At 42.3% G+C, this 8,657-nt stretch overlaps 1 protein-coding gene across 1 annotated transcript in view; it reads right to left on the bottom strand.

Moving 5' to 3' along the window:
- The window catches only part of rhbdf1b (rhomboid 5 homolog 1b), a 46,809-nt gene extending 38,658 nt beyond the window's left edge, over positions 1-8,151 (bottom strand). The window contains exon 1 of the mRNA XM_080020754.1: positions 8,056-8,151. The gene's annotated coding sequence lies outside the window, so the exon portion shown is untranslated. The remainder of the gene's footprint in view (positions 1-8,055) is intronic.
- Positions 8,152-8,657: the final 506 nt, after the last annotated feature.

Consider the following 8,657-nt stretch of genomic DNA (forward strand, 5'->3'; position numbering starts at 1 on the left):
GAGGGGGAGAGCCTCTCTCCCTCTCCACAGTTTCAGAACACGGTAAATTGCACTTACACCATTTCAATCCTCAGATTTTTCCTGCTGGATAAATACAACAAACAAAACATCAGTCATCAATGTCAATCACGGTCGATGGATTTAATCCTAAATCGGCCCAAGCCTAGTAGACACCATTGTTGAATGGGGATGTTAACAATTAATCTACTATCGATTAATAGTCGTTTAATCAATAGTCTGTCTTGTTGTTATTGTATCAACGGGAGTCTTTGTGGGGCGTAGGGCGTTTCGAGAATAGAAATAGCCAGCCAGGAAGTAGTACTCCAGTAAGTAGAACTACAGGGGGGGTAATTGAGACAAAAATGCCCGTTGGAGCAAGAACACTAGTAGTAGAAGTAGACGGAGGCTTCCGGAAGAACGACGAACAACAAATATGGCTGCATGCCAGTAAACTATGTTTATTGTTGCTCAACAACTAATGCTGTGTTCAAATGGAACACGGTAGACGGGAACGGGATAACAGCACTTTCTGAACGGTAAGGGGGAGGAAAAAAAGACCATGAGCGAGGGAGAGGTACCAGTCGGTAAAACCAAACAAGGGATATGCTGCTATGGCGATGACTCCAATAAAATATATTAAACAAAATAATTTTGTGTCTGTTTATATATAAGAATTTTAGTAATATTTAATACTTTTATTAGCATCTTGTTGTCAATACTGTATCTGTACCACACTTGATCTGCTTTGTAACATACAGCTCATTCTGTTGCAGAGAACGGAAAAAAGTTTAAATATTAAACTCGTGCAAAGACGGGATGTAAATATTCCTGTATCCTCAAACGTCTCCATTTTGAAATGAAATTACGTGAAACAAGGAGAAACGCTCCTCGCGCCCCGTCACAAAATCTCGGAGGTGCGCAACGTGGCGTAGGACCCCACGCACCAGGGCACCACCCCCTGGTGACGTCATTAGCTTTTATGTTGTCAATAAATCGACGATGGTTTGTTAAGGTTAACAACTATAGATGAAGGAAATTCCTTTACATTTGCATCCCTATTATTGTCCCAGTGGATACGTTGCAGGGGGGTTTAGTGGAAAGTCTCACATCCTCCTCAAGATTTGGGTTGGCCCCATTTGGTCGCCCCATTGGGTTTTTTTTGTATGAGAGCACCACTGAATGCGACATCTGGGTCAATCCAGTTCGCTGAATGGAGCCTCAATATTTTGGGCGAGAACACATCCCGGCATTTTGGCCGTTTTTGGCTTTATGCGAACTTGACTTGGGAACAGAACTTGGGCCATGAAAGGTGACGTCAACTGAGCTCATGAGAAGGCAAGTACGGACAAATAGAGAAGTTGATACAACGCCAGAGATAACAACGTGAATCAACGTGAGCAAGCGATGCGATGAAAGGGATGGGAATACAGAGAGCGGGCACACGGTCCAATTAGGGCTGGGCAATAAATCGATACTCAAATTTATTGTTTCTCAATGGTATCGTCATGCATTTAATCTACAGTAATGATGATGATATGATGGGACGTCATATTTCTCAAATTATGGAAAAATAATTTGCTTTGCGGAGGATTTTTCTATGTTGAAGGCTGACTTTCAACAAGATGCAGTCGGATGAGTCTAAAAGAGGCTTAACGAGTACAAAGAAAAGAGGCTTTATTTCACGGTGAGCAGGTCATTCCATCATTTTCAACTTTTGGTGCCAAGATTGGTTATTCATCAGAAATGTGGAATCGATCTATTGGAGCAGGAGGCGTCATAGAAAAAACATTAAATAGATCAAAAGTGCAAAAATAAATCCTGGAGACAACCTTTAAATTACTACATAATTCAATGTGATCAACCACAGCAGTCAGCTTTGGATTTTGAATTGATACAGATACTGTACTGTGATTTATATCTCATTTAAATCTCAATATGATCATCATGATAATAAACTCTTCCATATTGCCCAGCCCAGTCAGCTGACCCTCACATGGATCCACTTCCTTTCAGCAGTCTGGTGACAGGAAAGTCAATGTCACAATAAATCCAATCCAGGCAAGTATCCGCCTGCAGACATGAATAGACCCACTCACCAGCCATTCAACCACTCCCCACCATCCTACCATCCCTCCGTCCCGGGCCAGCCGCCTTGTGTTGAGAAACCTTGCATAAGAACTTCCTGTGTTGGACTGGCTTGTATGAAAAGCTAATCATAATTGTCCACAGATGCGGTCGACGGCGAAGGGAGTGGGAGTGAGTAGGAGGCCAGTGGGCCCTGAAAAGAATATTTATAAAGGAAATATGGAGGTTCATAATTGTCGTCTCGCCGACACAGAGAGGGGCTTCATTCAGTGTCTCCAGAGAAAGACCCCAGACTCCCCCAGGAGAACTTTGGCAGCCAGACAGGACAGTGTTGTTGTCAATGGGCCATTGAAGACAAGTTAGGAGAATGTTTGACCCCCTTTAAAGGCTAGACTATAGTTAAACTAACTTCCCAGTCTTTGTGACAGACTGTTTTCCATTTATGCAATGCTTTAGTTTGGGAATTCACATGACAGCCACATAGCACTTAGTGCTAATGGGCATCCACCCACCACACAGTAACCCAACATCCTTCCCAGAATCCATGGGTGAGCCCACTGACATACAGTTTACGTCCGGATTCTGACCTTCACATTCAGTCACTCGTGGCACCGTTAATACTTCGTCTGCCTATTATTTTCCTTCTCTAATTTGACCGCAATCTCTATAGGGGAGATATGGCCTATTTTAAAAGTGAAAACTGAAAGAAGATAAAGGGGATAAGAGAGAGGTAGTCAATATTATATGTACCCATTAACTCAATAGGCCTTCAGGTGGACATGGAAAGACTTTCAAGAGCCCAGAAAGTAAAAGGAAGAAATCTAGAAACTTGGAACAGAGATCTCCCTTCCGGGAAGGCTACCATGTGCAATGGGCACAAAAAGTAAAATTCCTCCACGGTATTCGAGTGTTTGATTTGGAAAGTAGCACAACACAGAGGTTTAACTATAGAGTGAAATCCAGTGTTGGAGTAGTGAACTACATGTAGTTAAACTAGAAGTTTAACTACATTTTGCAGTAGCTTGTTGGTACAGTAGTTTAACTACATTCATATTTGCATAGTGATTCAAGTAGTTCAATTACTTTTTTTGCCATTTTTTGTGTAGTTAACGACTGAAACTACAAACAATTTTGGGCCATAAAAAACAAATAATTTTCTATTTTTATTTTACAAGTGCTTCTTAACTGTAATTGAACCCCCTTTGAATAGCCACATCCACTCTTTCTTTCATCCTGAGAGCTGTGTCGGTATGCCCAGCCTTAGTCATGAGTATTGATTATTGCTATTTATTACTAAATGTTCAGAGGAGTTATTGCATGCTATTTTAGAAGTTACCTGGCTAACTGATGCTTGGTGCAACACCCTGACCCGGACCCTCTAGTTTCTGGAGGCCATGTGTCTGACTGATGGACATTGTATACGAAACCAAAGCTGATATTCCTTGCACTTTCCCATGGATAGTAGGGTAAATGAGTGGGCATTTTTAGCTGGCATGTTTTTGTATTATATTTTGTTGAAATTTCGCATCACATGTACCTTGTCAATTTGATCTTTTTTTTTTTTATAAAGTAGTTTGAACAAAATTTTCTAAGTAGCTTTCGTGAACCCAACTAGATTTCTCCCTTGCCTAGCTTTGCTGTAGTTCAACTTCCTTCAGTGTGAAGATTATTATCTATTGTTTTAATGTCTATATGGTTTTACTGTGTATTCAGTCTGACCTGGTCCCTTGTCAGGAGGTTATTTATCATTATTATCATGATTATTATCTATTGTTTTAATGTCTATATGGTTTTACTGTGTATTCAGTCTGACCTGGTCCCTTGTCAGGAGGTTATTTGTCATTATTATCATGATTATTATCTATTGTTTTAATGTCTATATGGTTTTACTGTGTATTCAGTCTGACCTGGTCCCTGTGAGGAGGTTATTTATCATTATTATCATGATTATTATCTATTGTTTTAATGTCTATATGGTTTTACTGTGTATTCAGTCTGACCTGGTCCCTGTCAGGAGGTTATTTATCATTATTATCATGATTATTATCTATTGTTTTAATGTCTATATGGTTTTACTGTGTATTCAGTCTGACCTGGTCCCTGTCAGGAGGTTATTTATCATTATTATCATGATTATTATCTATTGTTTTAATGTCTATATGGTTTTACTGTGAATTCAGTCTGACCTGGTCCCTGTGAGGAGGTTATTTATCATTATTATCATGATTATTATCTATTTTTTTAATGTCTATATGGTTTTACTGTGTATTCAGTCTGACCTGGTCCCTGTCAGGAGGTTATTTATCATTATTATCATGATTATTATCTATTGTTTTAATGTCTATATGGTTTTACTGTGTATTCAGTCTGACCTGGTCCCTGTCAGGAGGTTATTTATCATTACTATCATGATTATTATCTATTGTTTTAATGTATACATGGTTTTACTTTGTGTTCAGTCTGACCTGGTCCCTGTCAGGAGGTTATTTACACGTATTCACCGTCTGGACGTTATCTCTTATTTACATTGATCTCTCAACTATAAAGTTTGGAGGAAGTGACTGTTGACTCTTTTATCTGTAAACCTGCCGTTTGTTTGGTCGTTATTTGAATATCAATATCTGTGAAACCAATAGGTCATGGATAGTTCCTACTACATACTTAGTAGCAGGGATAGTTCCTAGGTAGGAAAGCACAATGTGAGACATTTGAAGCTTTGTGACATGGTGCGACTTCTACTCTTTAAATGTATGTTTAATATGACGCAGACAATTAATTCTATTATATAATTATAGAAGGCAGAATTGCGATTGTCGCGCCAACCCCTTGCGACCGTCTGCGCGAGCACCTCGTGTCGATTACGCACATTTTAGTATTTTTAGAGCTTATAGAGCTTATTGTGCGTAGTCACCAAGTGTCATGACATTTCGGTGCAAATATGTATGACCATGTATGTGACAAATAATCTCTTGAACTTGAACTTGAACTTGAAGTAATTGGTGGCTTGCAAAGCAATGCCTTTGAAGTAAGCTTCCCCAACATAGGTGAAATCTGCCGGCTCAGTTCACCAATGGAGCAAAACCATCAGCCCTGTACTTTCTAAACCTGGAATTACCCACTAAAACAGGAGGGCACAGAAAGACTATTATCCACGATACCAAACGAAAACAAGACAGACAAAGATAGGAGAAAGAGAGAGTGTGACACAAGACAAAGAGAGAACATCAGACCGATTGAGAGGGAGAAAGAGATCTACAGAGAGAAAAAATTAGATTTACAAAGAGGATTACAAAAATCTCTTCCAAGTGCACTAGGGGATCAGCTCAAATCTTGATCATTTGGCCTTCCGAGCTTAACAGGGAGGCAGTGTTTGGGGGGGAAAAACAAGCCATACGTGATCCCCACTGACTCAATCACATTATACCTCACTCCTCCCCTCACCTGTCGCCTAACATGGCCAGAGGAAAAGGTTTAAACTTGCTGTAATTTAGCGACGATTATCGCCATTCAATACTTTTATGGTATCCAATTAATTAAATTGATGGGAAATTGAATACCAAATTTCCACACCAAGGTCGTAAATCTCTTCTCTTCAGAGTCATGAGCCAAAGCAAGAAGTTTTGCAATAAGTTTCCTGATTTTGTCCAGTAGTTAGTAAAAAACACTATCAGAGCCAGCATAGCACTACCCTACCATTATGTCATGAAGCAGACGCTTTTTTCAAAAGTGAACGCGACTTAGAACGCGAGCGATGGCCATGCAAGGCTGATCGGGAGCAGTTAAGGGTTAAGTGTCTTGCTCAAAGGACACTTCAGCATGCTACCAGGAGGAGCAGGGAATCGAACCATCAATCTTCCAATCACTCTCTACCTCCTGAGCCACTGCCGCCTATCAGAACCATCTATGATAGTACAAATCAAATGACTAGATTAATTTACTAAGTAATTTTTCCACAAGATTTTATCATAACTATTTAAGGTCTATTTATAATCCATGACTCAGCTTAGGGTAGTCATGGAGTTTATTCATGACTAACACCCTACAAGTTCAGTGTGGCGCTGTAAAACACAAGAATGATAAACGGCAGCTTGTAAACACAGTGGTTACAGAAAGACAAAAATAAAAAGCTTTTGTGAAAATACTGCTTTAGATAGGGATCACCCTATATACATACACTGCACACACACACGCATCTCCCCTACCCTGGTACCCCCATACAGTCCACATCCCGTACAGCAGTGCATTTCAGTTGCTCCCGGTTTGACACAAAATAGGCTGAAACTTGTTTAAGCACAGCATCTGAGGCGTGCCTGCCCTGTGCACACAGTGAGACAAAAAGAAAGACAGAGAAAGAAATGCACACAGGAGCACACACACACACACACACACACACACACACACACACACACACACACACACACACACAGCCCTTAAACACCACATGAGAAGAGAGAATTTTCAGTTATACACAGGAAACAAACAAATGTCATCGTTGAAATAGACATAGACGTGTGTGTGTGTGTGTGTGTGTGTGTGTGTGTGTGTGTGTGTGTGTGTGTGTGTGTGTGTGTGTGTGTGTGTGTGTGTGTGTGTGTGTGTGTGCGCGCGTGTGTGAGTATACCCGTTCCCACATTCAGGTACGTGTAAACTTTGAATCGCGCTCACGGTTCACACACGAAACAACCAGATGTTTTCGCTTCACCGTGTGCAATGAGCTACGGAATCGACAACAAACATTTTGGTACTGACTGGGTTTGAGACACGTGCAGGGATACAACTGCGCAGTGGAAAAAAAATCAATGCAATTTGTATCAGGATGATTTAGGGGTTTAGTATATTTGCATGGAAGATATTGAAATTACTTTTCGAGAATATATCATTCTCTGAATGTAATAGTATTCAAGTGTCCCCCCCCCCTGTCATTTGGACTGTGGGGGAGAGGAGAGAGAGAGAGAGAGAGAGAGAGAGAGAGAGAGAGAGAGAGAGAGAGAGAGAGAGAGAGAGAGAGAGAGAGAGAGAGAGAGAGAGAGAGAGAGAGAGAGAGAGAGAGAGAGAGAGAGAGAGAGAGAGAGAGAGAGAGAGAGAGAGAGAGAGAGAGAGAGAGCATGTGGTTGCAGTGGTTCTCAACCAGAACGTCAGTTCTGATGACCCCAAGAGATTCCGGGGGTCCGGAGGGTCTGCAGCAAAGTTAATATTGTTTCGTTTACATTAAGACATTAGCCCTCCCCCGTTAGGGAATAATGGCGGTTTTGAACATAGTTTGACTGAACTGTAACTATAGTATAAACGGGTGGGATGTTTGGACTCAATCATATCTAACATTACAGATCTTCTCAGGTTGGGGGTCTTATCAAATGGGGTCTGTGGCCTAACGCAAGTCGAATTGAGGGTCCTTGATGTGGAAAAAGGTTGAGAATTAGTGCACTATAGGATGCATGTGATTTAGGCACGCTTGCAAATCAATCTGTAGTCCATTATATATTAGTATATTCATATTAAACATAAGAGGACCGTTGGGTTACGTCTCCTTGTCGTCGTTAATTTGGCATACAGATTTTTCTGTCGCGACATGACGATATGATATGGGCAAGGCATGAAGACGCAGCATAAGGAAATATATGAAATAACCACGAGCCTTGCTAAGTTGGAAAAAAAATATCCCAATTATCACGATGTGACGATACCAAAAAAAAAAACCATTTCAAATCGTGACCTTAAAGACTAATCGATAGGACTGGGCGATATTGACAAAAATATATATAGCAATAACGTGTGTATTATGGGGATAACAGCTAGAACGATCAAGGAAAACATAGCATTACTTCACTTTAATGCAGCTTTAAAAACAACATTTGACTGTATCACGATATTTCGACAGCCGAAGCCGAGGACAGACAGCTGGTCTCATATCAATATCACTGTGTATCGCCCGGTCCCAGCGATGCAGCCCCCGCTCGGTGCATTTCTTACCTCCTCACTGAACTGGAACCCAGCGCGGTGCTGGAGTCGAGGTTCCCATGTCGGACTCCAGAAGTTCACCTCCGTGACGCCCCCACCTGCTTCGACGCGCCGCGCTGCTCCAGCGACGCCTTGGACAAGATTCCACCGACACCCACGGCGGAGGCTTGTTTAATTGTGCCGGCACGCCGCGTCGGCGTTCCACTCGGGAAGAACCGTGCCGCGGCAGCGCGGTCCTCCCCGGCGGGCGGAGCCGCGTTGACGGTGGGTGTCCAACGCCCCCGCCTCGCGGCGCAAGAGCGCTAGCGCTACAGTAGGCGAGATGAGACGGATGGTGCACGTAGTGGTGGTGCTGGTGGTGCGTGGAGTGATGGTGGTGGTGGTGCGTGTGGTGGTGGTGCGTGTGGTGGTGGTGCGTGTAGTGATGGTGGTGGTGGTGCGTGTAGTGATGGTGCGTGTAGTGATGGTCGTAGTGCGTGTAGTGATGGTGCGTGTAGTGATGGTGCGTGTAGTGATGGTGCGTGTAGTGGTGGTGCGTCCAGTGATGGTGCGTGTAGTGATGGTGGTGGTGCGTGTAGTGATGGTGCGTGTAGTGGTGGTGGTGGTGGTGCGTG

Source organism: Zeus faber (genome assembly GCF_960531495.2).
Source record: "Zeus faber genome assembly, chromosome: 20".
Lineage (NCBI taxonomy): Eukaryota > Metazoa > Chordata > Actinopteri > Zeiformes > Zeidae > Zeus > Zeus faber.